The 13,941-nt window shown below is 49.6% G+C and overlaps 1 protein-coding gene and 1 non-coding gene across 5 annotated transcripts in view; one reads left to right on the forward strand and one right to left on the reverse strand.

Annotated features, from left to right (window-relative positions):
- PCSK6 (proprotein convertase subtilisin/kexin type 6) overlaps positions 1-13,941 on the forward strand; it is a 191,320-nt gene that overhangs the window by 9,321 nt on the left and 168,058 nt on the right. The window lies entirely within an intron of this gene.
- On the reverse strand, positions 3,412-3,484 carry TRNAG-CCC (transfer RNA glycine (anticodon CCC)). The gene has a single exon. It is a non-coding gene; the product is annotated as a tRNA-Gly (tRNA).

Consider the following 13,941-nt stretch of genomic DNA (forward strand, 5'->3'; position numbering starts at 1 on the left):
CCTGCGCCTCCTGTCCTGTCCATAACCAAGCTTGTCTCTTTGGCCTCCTGGATGGTTCTTAGGTCCCCCCGGCTTCTCCCCACCACCGCCCGGCACAGGCCTGGACCTCTCACCCGTCCATGCTGTGCAGGCCCAGTCCGCTGCCTTCAGCTCCGGCCCCGCTGATCCCTTCACTTCGTGCACTTGCTTCCCTTTCAGCTTCCTTGTGCTGTTCTTTCTGCCTACGATGGCTTTCCCCCGCCCACCTGGTCAGCGCCTCATCCTTCCTGGCCGTCTGTGGCCGGACCTGACTTCCCCAGCTCTGCAGATGTGCCCTCTGGGCTCCCAAGCTTCCATCATCCTGACCCTGTCTGCTGGCTTGTGTGTTTCTGCCCTTGGGCTCTGGACTTTGTGGTGCCTCAGTCCACATCGGCCGTCTGGCTGCCCTCTTAGATCAGGTCCGGTTCTGCCGTTTCTCTGATGGCAGAGCTGTCTTCCCAGGGCAGCCTGGGCCCAGCAGACACACCCTCATTTATTCAGCCAGTGTTTGTTATGTGTTCGTGCGCGGGTGCTGGGCCCTCAGAGATAAGGAAAAGGTGGCCCCTGCCCTGTGAGAGCCTTTCAGTGGAGGGCAGGATGTGAGCATTGTGACCGAGCAAGGTCAGGCTCCTCTCGGCGTCTGGACCGAACCATCTCCACCCACACCTTTTATCTTAATCCCTTGCTTCTCAGAGTTGCGCTCAGCCGGCCCCTCCCGCCTCTGCGCGGATGCATGGGGAGAAGCCGGCCCGTGATGCTCTAGTTTGCTCCTAGGTCTGGTCGGCTACACACTGCGGCCCAGCCGTGCCCTGGAGCCCGCCATAGATGCTTCAGATCCCAAGGGTCGCATCATCCTGCTGAGTCCTGGGTCTTCCTGAGGTCCGGTGCCTCTGCTCTTGGAGGATTTTGAAGACCCGGCAGCAGGCACAAGGCTCTCGGTCCAGTGCTGTGCAGAACGGGGATGAATAGCCGTCAGCTGTCGGGAGGGAGCCTCACGCTCCACAGGATGGGATGGGATCAGCAGCTCGAGTTCCCATGGTAACCAGCCCATCAATGCCCTCAGTGTCAAGTCGGTGGCACCGTGGAGAGGAAGAAACAGTCTCATTGTCTCCCCCTTGGCCGCTTGGGCACAAACCAGCTGCGCTCCACAGGGCTGGACAGCCATGGGCCACCGTGGGGCACGATCCAGCCAGAAAGGGGCCGTGGGCTTCAGCTTCCTAACCCTTCCTGGGGCCTCATAAATTCCTACCGCTGGCCAGCATCTGTCACTTACAGAGTCCTTGTTGGGTGACTGTGTTCTCAGTGGGAAGAAACGGCCCATCCACCATGGGGGTGGATAAACTGTGTCCAGCGTCTCGGTCGGCTGCTCGAAAGGGACCTCGATGTCCAGACCTCCCCTTTTTGTTTGTGCAGTGGTTCTCAGAGATGACCTCCTGTGTTTACTCGACCAGAACCTTGTTGCCCCCGAAAGGCCCCAGCCCAACCCGGGGTCTTTGTCAGACTCCCCGGGGTGGACAGTCTGGGCAGGAGGGGGCGAGGGGGAGGGCAGGCTGGCCTGCTCATCAGATAAGGGCCTGGGGTCCCCTGGCCTGGAGGAGGCGAGGCTGTTCCCCTGCTCACCCGTCCTCACCCTGTCCTCCAAGCCAGAAACCGGGGCATCGCTGAGTTTCCCTCCTCCGCTGGTGCCCGTCTGCTGGCTGCAGCTCCTTCTCTCTGCCTCCTGGTCTCGCCTGCAGCCCTTTCCCTGCCTCTGACAGTGCCTGGGTTACTGCCTCACTGCTCTCTAGGCTATTCCCCACCTCGTGCTGTCGTTTCCCTGCTTTGAAACCCACAGAGGCTCCTCCACAGCAAAGCCTGACAGGCTCAGCCCTTGGGGAGCGAGCTGTCCCCCTGTCCCTGCCTCTCCGTCCTCCACCCAGAACCCCTCACAGTTGCCAGATGCTCCGGCCGGTCCGGACCTCAGCTGTGCTGGAAATGATCCATATGCCTTTTCTTTCTTTTGCACCTGCTATTTTGGGGCAGCTTTTTAACCTGGGCACCCGTTCCCATGTGGTCCACCTGGAGAACCTGCTCCTCTTCAGGATGAGCTGAAGTGCTGTTTCCTGACCTGTCTGCTGCCCAGCAGGGCTGAGCTCTGGCTCCCAGGCTCCAGGGCCACGGCCTGCGAGGGTGTCTGTCTCCCCACCAGACCGCAGCCTCTTGTGGTCAGCGTCTTTGTTCTTTTTGTTTGCTCAGGCCCCGGCCCCGCCCTCTGCTCCCACACCACCTCCCAGAAGCACCTGGTGACTGTGTTTCATTAGAAGGGGGTCACTTGGCCACTGGGTTCCAGGACCCCCATCACCACTGCCACTGGCCAGCCCCTGCGCTGCTCTTCCTGTTCACCAAGCACTGCTCTGATCATCACCCCAGAGCCCTATTAACCCCGTTACACAGAGGAGCAGACTGAGGCACCGAGCAGCTGAGGAACTCACTAAGGCTCAGTCCAGGTCAGAGCAAGGCTTTCCACACGGGCGCCTTCGATTCCAGTGTCCACGTCGGGAAAGGCTGCGGAGAGCAGGTGGCAGCGGGGCTGGCCGGGGAGCTGGAGTCGGGGTCTTCTAACTGGTAAGGCAGAGGGTGCAGTCCAGGCAGAGGGAAGGCTGAGACACAGGGGTGCCCTGGGAAGGTACCTGCACCCTCCCAGCGAGGCGGAGGGCTCGGCTGTACCTTCGGACCCTCCCTTCTTCTCAGGCCTCTGGGCCGGGGCTTCACTTCAAAGGCTTATCCATGCAAGAATGAAGGCAGCCCGAAGCTCTGGAGTCTAAGAGCCTCAGGAGCGGAGAGCTTTCCTTGGATGCCTCACACAGCCTACCGGAGCCGGGAGGAGAGTAGAAAACTGTCAAGCGGACACCCAGCAAAAAAACCAGCACCGGAGAGAAGGGGCTTCATGACCCAGGGTTGCACAGAGAGTGGCACAGCCTGGATGTGAAATTGTCATTACTTGATTTTTCTTTGTATAATACAGAAAGAATACACTGTATAGAAAGTTTGGAAAATATGGAAAAGAACAAAGAAAACTTAAAAAATCATTTATAATTCTTCCACCCAAAGATAATCACTGTTAACATTTTGGACCGTTTCTTTTCATTTTTATTTATTTTTTTAACTGTGTGAGAGTGTGTGTTCGTGTGCACGTATATGTCTGTATATATGGATGCACACACACAAATGTCTTAGGCAAATAGGGTTGTACAGTTTTGCACCTGTACCTCCCAGGTCTATAACTGTTCTGTGGTGCAGTTTTTTAAAAATATTTATTTATTTATTTAGGCTGTGCCAGGTCTTGGTTGCGGCGCACGGGATCTTTACTTGTGGCATGTGAACTCTTAGTCACAGCGTGCATGCAGGATCTAGTTCCCTGACCAGGGATCGAACCTGGGCCCCCTGCATTGGGAGTGCAGAGTCTTACCCACTGGACCACCAGGGAAGTCCCTGTGGTGCAATTTTTAATGACTGCTCAGTGCATCATTTAGTGGCTGGCCCATAACTTACCTAATCTTTCCCCTGACATTTAGGTCAGTGGATTCTTTGTGAGTCCTCAGGAAGGTGGATATTGCTGCTGGTCTGGAATGCCAGCACCGGCTAAGGAGGTGGACGGGTTCCGTCCCTGCCCGGCTGCCTGCTACCAGGCCTCACAGCCCTGGTTCCCGCGCCCGTCACTTTCCCCGTCTCCCCACCCTGATAACCTGTGCTTAGTTCAACTCATAAGGATTGTATGCAGTATTTTTTCCTTATTTTATAAAGTTACACATGTATTATAAATATTCTCCCGTCATAAAGATTCAAACAGTGCAGATGTATAAAGAGGGAAAACCCCAAATCTCCTTCCTCCCCTCATCCCATCCTCAACTTAACCTTCCCCCCAGACGCCACCACTGTCCACACATTACTATCTGTGTGTCCTGTTTCACAAACATATCGGCACACTTACATGGAGAGTTTAGGGGGTTATTTTTTACATAAATGGGATTGTGCCAAACATGTTTTTCTGCACCTAGCTTTTCTTAGCCTAACAATACATCTGGGAAAGCTTTCTATGCAAGTACACAAGAGATCTACCTCATTCTTTTGGAACAGTTTAAAGCTATTGTATTGAAGCAACATATTTGGTTTACAGCATTGACTTAATGTTATTTGATTTGCCTCCAGGCTTTTGGGGTTTTTCTGGGGGATATTATAAACAACATTGCAGTGATCATCCTTATTCGTCCTCTCTGTACACATGTATGAGAATTTCTGTAGGATACATAATAGCAAAAACAAGTAGTAGTTATAGTAGTGAATAACAATTACAGACACCTACTGGCCCTTATGTGCTTTCCTGGAATTGACCCGTTTAATCTTCTTAGAAACGCTGTGAAGTAAGTACTGTCATTATCCCCATTTTACAGATGAGGAAACCAAGGCACAGAAAGGTTAAGTAACTTGTCCATGTTTGCAGAGCTTGTAAGTGCCAGAGCCAAGATTTGAACTGAGATGGTCTGGCTCCAGAGACTGGGGAACTGCTGAGGCAAAGCTGTGTTTGGCATGGGGGCGGCAGGGCGGGGGGGGGGTCGGTCCAGGCAGGCAGCTCCGAGTGGCACTGACCCCAGAACTGTGTGGAGGCCAGGCCCTCAGTGGTCCTATGGGGAGGTCATCAATGCTCGAATTTGCTCGTTCTTACAGGTGAAAATGAGCTCTCGTGGTGGTTTTGCCTTTTTCTGATTACTGTTAAATACCTCTTCATAAAGTTATTAATCACTTTAATTCTTCTCTGAGCGACTTATCTTCTTTGCCCATTTTTCAGTTGGGTTATTTCTCTTTTCTCCTGATGATCCGTAGGGCCGTCGCTATATTGTGGATATGAATCTCCTGTTGGTAAATAGACTCTCCCGTCTGTCACTTTACTTTGAACGTTGTTCAGAGGGTGTGTTTGCTGCTTGTTCTCGGAAGTAAAATCCGCAGTTCCCTTTGTTTGCAGGGCTTCGGGCTGATCACTTGATGTAACTCAGAGTGAACAAGGCAGGGTCCCTACCCACAGCAGAAAAGAACTTAAGTAACCGTTGTAAGAGGAATACTGGAAATAATACAGGGGTGAAGTCCACATGCTTTAGGATGATAGGAGAGCGGGGCTGATTTTCACCTGGGAGGTTCAAGGGAGGCTTTGTGACCAGTGGCCTTTGAACCAGACCTGGAAGGGTCCACGGGTTGTCATAGGCAAAGGGAGGAGAAGCGGGGAGCAGGTGGGCCATGCGTGGGAGCATTAATCTGCGTCCCATCGGGAAGCAACCCAGCTCAACGGCTCAGGCAGAGGCACATTTACAGCGGGGCTGCTTCTAGACATGTGAGCTGGGTGACAGAAACCAACCAAGGCTGTTGGCCAGCACGGGGGGGGAGCTGCTACCCACCTTGGGCTGAGGGGACAAAGGGAGGAAACAGGGTCAGCAGAGCCTGTGAGAGCTGGGGTGGTGAGGCTGCAGCCTCCTCACCTGGCTGGTACCTCCCACTGGCTGAGCCCTCAGGAGGTGTGTCGTCAGGAGGGGTGCAGGGCAGGGCAGAGAGGAGAATACCAAGAGAGGAAGAAAAGTCCTGGGTACGATGTCATTAGAGGGCAGAGGAATTCACTTGCTGCTGCTTCTATTCAGAAGACATTTATCAGGTGCTGGCGTGAAGCCTGGCACCATGCAAAGGACTGAGTGGGTAAAGGTGTGTCCGGCTGGCGTTGCCCCTGGAGACGGGGCCTCGGCGCCACCGTTAACTCTCTGAGTGTCCTCTTGGAGGGGACGGCAGAGGTGCGTGGTTGCAGCCCTGCTAGACCCCACGTACCTGGATCTGTGCCTCCTTGTCCCAGTCGGGGTTTATTTAGGTATGTCCGGCTGAAGACAGATTTTAACACGGAAAAATAAGTCCATTTCTGGCCACTAGGCACTCGGTCTAACACACGTCTTGATCTTCTGCTGTTTTCCTAAACGTAAACAAACAAAAATATCCCTATTTGGGTTCCTCTTGATAAAGCCTAATTTCTGTAAAAAGAAAAGAAACCTTATTTCTGTTTTGCTATCAAAGTAGCCGTTCATGGACTTCCCTGGTGGCACAGTGGTTAAGAATCCGCCTGCCAATGCAGGGGACATGGGTTCGAGCCCTGGTCCGGGAAGATCCTACATGCCGCGGAGCAACTAAGCCCCTGCGCACAACTACTGAGCCCGCGCTCTAGAGTGCGAGAGCCACAACTACTGAGCCCACGTGCCACAACGACTGAAGCCCGGGCGCTTAGAGCCTGTGCTCTGCAACAAGAGAAGCCACTGCAGTGAGAAGCCTGTGTGCCGCAATGAAGAGTGGCCCCCGCTCTCCACAACTAGAGAAAGCCTGCTCGCAGCAACGAAGACCCAACGCAGCCATAAATAAATAAATAGATAGATAAGTCGTTCATGCCTGAGATCTTAGGCACGTCTCAATTTCTCTTTTGCAGGAATATGAAATTATTAGCCACAAACAAGCAGCGGGATTTGTTTCAGTAGCTCAAACAAGTTTATATACCACAACTTTGTTGATTCCACACCCTCACACCCCTCCATTTAAGTTCAAGATGCAAAAGCCCATTTATGGGAAAGGAAGCTTTCTGTTCCCAGAGTTTCGTGTCCTTGTACAAAATGAACTCTCTGGTACTTTCTAGGTCTTTTTTTTTTTTTTTGGTTTGCTTTCTCAAGGAACATGGTTTTCTACCTTCCTGTGATATATGGCCACACCAGGAACACCCTGAAACCAAATTGTTACTTCTCACACCAAGTAGCCTTGAAATCCAAACAAACCCCAGAGGTAGAGGTGGGTTCGCTAAGTCAGGAAGACCATCTCTGAGGCTCGTGGCCAGGGGCCAGGACTGACCACCCCACATAAGGACAAGCTGTGTCATTCTTACTCCAGCTGAGGAAGTGCATTTCCACAGCCTAACCAGGAGCATCTTTCCACTTTCCAACTTGACTTTTACTTGCAAAGAGCCCTGGACGTGTTTCTGTTTTCTTCTTGTGTCAGAAGTTCGATTGCTACATAGAACCATTAGAAAAGCCTCTCTTCAAGCCAGTTGGTTTGTCTCACTAAAAGTTGGTTTTACTTTCCAGCAGTTGGTTCCTTTCCTGAAGTTTGTCACTTGCGGTGCATTGAGCTGTGCCGACGGCTGTGCCAGCAGGCTGGGCTTGTCTTGGGTCCAGTCAACCGCTCAGCCTCATCCCCGGGGTCTCCCCAGCACACTCACCTCCTCGGGGGAGTCTTGAAATGACTCGGCGCCTCCACTGAGACCTCTTTTCTCCCGGCAAAGCCAAGGAAACTTGTTGGCGTGCTCGCCACTGCTTTTCTCCCCTCGGTGTTTGTGTTTCATTTGAATCATGTGGTCAGGCTGTATGGATTAGGCTCCAAGTCTCCAGGCAGGGCTGTGTTTCTGCATGCACCCTGGGCACGGAAGAGATGCTCAAAGATTGTTATAGACAATGGATGCAGCCGGGAGGGAATAGCCATCTCGCCGGAACTGCCCAGTTTGTTCTAAATGACCGCCTTTGTCCTGAGGTCTTTTGGGGGAGTTTGTTAGCATTGAGCCCAGTTTGATTTCTGCATCAGCCTTTCATAGCAGAAGATGACATGTTGGCCGCTGTGACTAGCCTTCCTGTGGCCAGCAGGAGCGGGTGCCATGGTTTCCCCAGCAGGTCGTGGTGCTCTGCTGAGAGAATCAGACGGACACGTGTTTCCATCCGTCAGAGCAAGACACCAGCCTGCCTGTCCCCCTGCTGGTTTCTCAGCAATCTGGGGGCAAACTCTTTTTGACTTTTTTTCCCCCAGAGGCTTATGGAGTTTCCTGGGTTGTTGAGCTTGTTTATCACAATTCCTTAAGTTTCTGAGGTCCACCAACAGGAGAATGGATAAACCAATGTGATGTATTCCTTCGATGGGCATCTTTATTCAGCAATAAAGAGGAATAGGCAACTGCTATGTAACAGTGTGGATGAATCTCAGGCTTTGTACAGAGTGAAAGAAGCCTCACCCAAGAGAGCCATCTGATTCCATTTCTAGAACAGGCAAAACCAATCTGTGGTGGAATAAAAACTAATCTATGGGGTGGGGATTGACTGGGAAGGTGCATAGGGAGACTTTCTGGGGGTGATGGCTATGTTCTCCCTCTTGATAGGGGCTTGGGCTACACAGGTACACATGGTTATGAAAACTTAACAAGTGTATAACTAACAATTACTCATTTCCCTATGTGTAAATTTTACTTCAAAAGAGAAAATCTGTAAGCAAGTATTGAACTCCCCATTATGATGTATATATTGAAGTATTTAGGGGATGTGTACTGATACTGCAGTCTACTTTGGAATGCACTGGAAATAAGATGGATTGACAGATGGATAGAGGCATGGATAGATGGAGAGGAATGTGATAGAGTCACTGTAGCGATTGTCAGTGGTGGAGTCAGGGCGGTGGGTATTTGGGTGTTTGCTGTACAGTTCTTTCAACTTTGCTGTATGTTTGAAAATTTTCACAATAAAATGTTGGGAGAAAAGGATCTTTAGGGTTGTGGTGGGGATAGGACAGATTTGGAAGACATCCCCTGCTGTCCTTGGAGACATACTCATAAATCTGTGTGTAGAGATAAGGATGAGAAGCTTAGGGATTTCATGGGGTCAGTGAGGTCATCAGAGAAAGCCCCATGGAATCTGGGTTTGGGGGACGTTTGCTTTGGTAAGGTGTGTTCTGGGGTCACGCCTGCATCTGGAAGGATTACTGTGGCTCCCTGAGCCCTTAACTTGCTCGTTTCCCAGGGACAGAGCTTCAGCCTGGGGAGAAGCACCCAGTCCACGTAAAGGAGCAGAGTCCTGCTGTTGAAGGACCTTCCTACAGGTAGATAAGCCTGCAACAGACACCCCTGGCACAGCGGTACTGGTCTGGGTTGCTGGCCTGCTACTTACCTCCTTGGGCCTGTTCTGCAGTGCTTTTCTAGTTCCCGATTTGAATTATTGACTTTGTACAGAATTTTCAGCCTCTCTTGAGTCATCGGATTGGAGAGCTGGTCTAGCAACCGTCCTGCACGGAGTCCTGCACGGAGTCCTGACGGAGGGCTGTCCTAAGCTGGGCTCCTGCCCCTGCCTTGCTCGGAGGCTGCCCCAGGCCAGATGCACCAGAGGTACTGCCCTCAGGCTCCTCGCCAGAGAATCTCTGCCTGAGAGAGGAAGCTCCCCGTCTGCTGGTAAATTTAGGGCATGTGTGAGAAGCGGGGGTAGGGAGAGTGGAGAAGAATGAAAGCATTATTCTAGGAAGCTTCTTTTATTTATAGATTCTCCTAATTCTATTAAAATGAATGCCGGAGGGTTATAAAACTTGGAACATGTAACATAATAGCCATGAAAGGACGTTAAGTGAAAATAGGGAACAATGATAAAGTAAGAAGAGAGTGTTAGTACTGAGAGGAAGATGTGACATTTTTCAGAAATAAAATCGTCTTAGAGCACACTGTACAGGGAAAGTGAATTAAAATAAGGACTTGGGGGCTTCCCTGGTGGCGCAGTGGTTAAGAATCCACCTGCCAATGCAGGGGACACGGGTTCGAGCCCTGGTCTGGGAAGATCCCACATGCTGCGGAGCAACTAAGCCCGTGCACCACAACTACTGAGCCTGCACTCTAGAGCCCGTGAGCCACAACTACTGAAGCCCACGCACCTAGAGCCCATGCTCCAAAACAAAGAGAAGCCACCGCAATGAGAAGCCCGTGCACCGCAACTAGAGAAAGCCTGCGCACAGCAACGAAGACCCAATGCAGCCAAAAATAAACTAAGTTAATTTATTTAAAAAAAAAATAAGGACTTGGTTAGGAGAGAACTTGGAAGGAAGCAGAAAATATTTCATAATGAAAAAGAGAAAGTGTTAGCTGACTCAAGGGGAAAACAAAGACATTACACTAATTACATTATAGAGACAAATAAAATGTCATAGTTCTAAAAGGAAATAAAACTAATTAAATACTTAATGTGCTTTAAGAGGAGTTGGCAAAATAAAATGTATTAAATATGATAAATATGTAAATAGCCATAATTTGCCTGCTTTGTTCTAGCAGCCAGGACAGTGCCTTATCTCCCACATATAAAACAAGGGATTTTTGATTCCTGACATAACATATTAATGGGACAAAAAACTAAGTAGCCCCTTATATTAGAAAAGCTGGAATCAAACAAATGCTTTTAAATGGATGAATTGATGAATGAATAAGGAGTTTAAAAATACACACTCAAAAGGGGAAACAACAGAACTACCTTCTAAGATAAAAATCGAATGAATGAAGGCATGAAAGAAGGTGCTTCTCTTTACTGCCAGTAACTTAACCTCTTTGTGCTTTTTCTACTGGAGAACAGAAGTTACCCTGACAGGTGCTTGGAAAAAGCCAGGCCCGAAGTGGACACTCATGCATGTTAATACTAATAATATTATCATCACGGTGATTACTGTTAATACCAAAAGAGGGTAGTGACATATCCTTTCAATGTCAGGCATTGGAGTCAGACTAGGAAGGCACCGTCTGTTTTTAAAGTAGGACTTCAAAGCTAGCAAAAGGTGTCATGGAGAAGATTTCAGACATACTGCTTCTTATACCTTTCATCTTTTCTTTGGGAAAAGATGAGCTGATGTGAAAAGTTTAGCGTGGGAAAGGTAGAAGTTAAGCCAGACCAAGAAAGAGCCAGTGAGCCATGGTTTGGGAAGCCAGGACACCCCAGCCGCAGAGCTTGCCCACCGGCTCGCAGGGAGGCACCTGGCCAGTGGCCGCTCCAGCCAGCCCCACATGGGATGCGCCCTCCTCAGCCGTCCCCCTGCCTGGTACGCTCAGCCAGACTCATGTCCATCACCATGGATGCAAAAGAGGACAACTCCTGCTTGGAATTAATTGGTTAATGATCCTCTCTGGAGGACGAAAGAAAATTTTAGATTAAGTAAAACTTATTATCAGTGAGCCTGTGTGGGCACCTGAGAGCCAACGCAGAAGCTCAGGAAGGAATAGTCTGTTACCTGGACCCGGCAACCTGGGGCCTGGAGCAGCTCTGTACAACGTGCGTTTGCCTGTTGATTACAACCGACAGGTCCACTTTCACTCCTGACGGAGAAGAGTGTGCCTGTGGATGCTGGATTTTATCCTTTTCCCAAACTGTTTTTAGTCTTGACATCACTCAGGAGGGATTGCACAGAGCACTGACTCTCCTAATTCAATGAGCAAGAGTCATAATCAGACTTCAGGAACAGGAGGGCAAGAGGTGGGTTGTTTTCTCTTCTGCTGCTCTTCTTGTAAGAGCCAAATCTCCCCACAATGGGTGTTTTTCATTTTATCAAGCTATTTTGATCTGGTGGCTCTTGCAGTCAGAGCCAGTGGCCAAAACACAGACTGTAGGGTCAGAAGAGCTGGGTTCTAATCCCAGCACTTTGTCTGCAAATTGGTCAGCAACTGACAAGCCAGTTCACATCTCTGGGTGTCAAGTCATGCATTGATCTATAACGTATGATTGTAATAATCACTTTCTAAATAGCGTTCTCGTGAGTATCACGGTGTGGACCTCAACGTCTGCATGACTGAAAGGGGATGGTGGTTATTAGGGCAGCTGTGAGTAAGCCCACTGGACCAACAGATGCTCTGTGCAGGCCTCCCGCGTGGACACTGACCACCAGCCCAGGGCCCACTCCCATGTACCAGCGCCTGCTGTAGCTCCTCCCCCACATCTTGCCTGGGTTGGTTCCGTATTGACTTTGGAGGAGCTGTGGAATGCTGGGTGTTCGTGGCATCCTGGGGTCACAGTCCATCTTGGGGTGTGAGAGCTGAAATATGAAATGATCAGATTGCTGCAATTTAATTTAAGCGGTAATCTAAAAGCTCCCCTGCTGAGAGTGGAGAGTGTTCATTCTGCTGGGGGATAGGACAATGTGCCACCAATTTCAGAGCATCGTGGGACAGTAGCTCGGGATGCATTCAGCTGCTAAACAAGAAGATGGTGCCTGAAACAAAGGTGCACACAGCAGGTCCAGAGATGGGCCCTCCAGGGTTGGCGCGGGGCCTGTCGGTGTCTCCCTCCCCTTCAGGCCTCACGTCCAAGTTCCAGGCAGGAGACAGGGCTGGGGGCAAAAGGTGGAAGGGTGAAGTCTTTCCCTTTTTATTCAGGAAAGGTCACCTTCCCCAGGGACTTGTGCTGACAGCTCATGGGATAGAACTATGTCCCTGGCTATGCTGGCTACAAGGGAGTCTGAGAAATCAGGATTTTAGATTCTACAACCTCTACAGAAGAGGTGGGTAGAAGAGAAAGTCTTGGAAATTGAGGTAGTGTCTGCCAGCCATGCATCACAATGGCTGTAGTACGCTTCTAGTGTCTCATGGACGATCAGGAAGGAGGGGGTCTTGTGTTATAACAAGAGAGAAACCACCTCTTAAAGTTGCTCAGAGTAAGCAGCAGTTCAGGGAAGGGCAGGCTCTGACTTAGTTGCTATGGGAACACAGAGAGCACCAAGGAGGCAAGCTGGTCTCAGGACTTGCTCTCCAGCCAGGGAGACACCTGCACCAATAACCAACCAGTAGAATGTGGTAAGTTGGCTGGGAGGTGTGGAAGTGATACTGGAGGACTGGGCAGTGGGGGATCACTTGTACGTTCCAAAGGAAAATACTGAGGAAGACAATGATGATGATGATAAGGATAATGATGGTGAGGATGATGATGATGATAAGGATAATGATGGTGAGGATGATGATGATAAGGATGATGATAGGATGAGGAGGAGGAGGAGGAGGATTATGAGGAAGAGGATGACGATGGTGATAAGGGTGATGACAGTGACAATGACAAGGATGGTAAACGCTTATTGGGCCAGAAACTGCTCTACGTGCTTGATCTCATTTACTCCTTACAGCCACCTCCTTACCACGGTTAAAAGATAAACCAAGGCATATTGAAAATTTTAAGAATTTATTTGAGCAAAAATCGATTTGAATCAGGCAGTGCCAAACAGGAAGTGGTTATTAACGCTGTACGGACAGGAGCAAGACTTTTATAGGGGAGACACAGAAGCAAAGCAAGGAAGTGATTTGATAGGCTGTAGCTGCAGCAGTTGCCTTATTTGGGAAAGCCTAGTTAGCTGTTCATGATTGGCTGTCCTTAGGTTTTGATTTCTTAACCTTGAGGCATTTACAAGCTTGGGTTTGGCTGCTTGTAAATGCAGGCTGCTAAGGCCTTAGAGCCACCTCAGCCTAATGGCCTCCTCGTATAATTAATTTAACCCCACCCTGCCCCCATCTCTCCAGCCCCACAGGGTAACCACTGTCCAAACAGTGCATGTACCACAGGTGAAGAAGACATGCTTAGACAATACCTTGCTTAGTTTTGCTTTTGAGCTCTATAAAAACGATATACTGTGTGGTGTTCTGGGACCTCCTCTCAACCCTTACATGTTTCTAAGGCTCAGCCACATTGTAGCCACAGCCCCAGCTTAGCTGTGGTTCATTTATTTTCACTGCTATACAATATTCATTGGCCAACAAATCATGATGTATCTGTCCTTCTCCTGGCAATGCATGTTTGTGATTTTTACTAAGAACATTGTTGCTAAGAACAGCCTTGTGTGTGACCTGTGGTGACCTGTGGTGCACATATGCCAGAGTTTTTCTTGGGTACATGCCTAGAATTGGGATGACTGGGTTTATGTATACTGGATACCAGTGCTTTATCAGTTGCGAGGGAAATAGTATTTCCCAGTTTGTGAATTTTTTAAAAACTTGTGTACGTGTCTTCTGATTAAATAGAATTAACTTTTACATAATTGTATGTATCAATCTTTCCTCTTTTTTTATAGCCGTTTTATTAAGATATAATTCATGTGCCGTATGATTTACCCATTTAA

Source organism: Eschrichtius robustus, chromosome 1, assembly GCF_028021215.1.
Source record: "Eschrichtius robustus isolate mEscRob2 chromosome 1, mEscRob2.pri, whole genome shotgun sequence".
NCBI classification, from domain to species: domain Eukaryota; kingdom Metazoa; phylum Chordata; class Mammalia; order Artiodactyla; family Eschrichtiidae; genus Eschrichtius; species Eschrichtius robustus.